The sequence below is a fragment of the Nothoprocta perdicaria genome, unplaced genomic scaffold (assembly GCF_003342845.1).
Source record: "Nothoprocta perdicaria isolate Ctin4 unplaced genomic scaffold, notPer1 scaffold_60, whole genome shotgun sequence".
Taxonomy (NCBI): Eukaryota; Metazoa; Chordata; class Aves; order Tinamiformes; family Tinamidae; genus Nothoprocta; species Nothoprocta perdicaria.
In genome coordinates this window covers 2,445,213-2,445,753 of record NW_020455866.1, presented here as the reverse complement: position 1 = coordinate 2,445,753, position 541 = coordinate 2,445,213, and positions in this window count along the sequence as shown.

The window sequence follows — 541 nt, the reverse complement described above, 5'->3', positions numbered from 1 at the left end:
GGCTCCTGCGCGCTCCGCGCCCGCCCCGCGCCGCCGCCCGCAGCAGGTGCCGCTCGCGCGCGCACAGACACGCGCACACACGCGAGCGCGCGCGCACACACACACGCGAGCGCGCGCGCGCGCACACACGCAGCCAGTTGCGCGGGGGAGGCGGCGGGCGGCGCAAGTTGCTCGCCGGCGCAGCGCGAAGTTGCCGCCTGCCTGTTGCCCCGCGGTGGCCGCTGCGCGGGGATGGAGGTGACGCTGCCGGCGGAGGGGTCCGCTCTCCGCGCGGGAGTGGGAGTGTGAGTGCGAGTGCGTGTGCGTGTGCCCGGGGCACCATCCCGGTGCGCGGTGTGCGCGCCCTGCTGCGGGTGCCCGCGCCGCTTCAGCGGGGAGGGGGGCGCCTGGGCTGAGGCTCCGCCTGCGCTCCCGCGGGTCCTGCTCCGAGTGTGTACGTATATATATATATATATATATATATAAAATATATAGTGTGTGGGTATGTGTGTGTATATGTGTGCGTGAACCTCCGGTGCTGGCCGGGGTGCGCAGGCTGCGT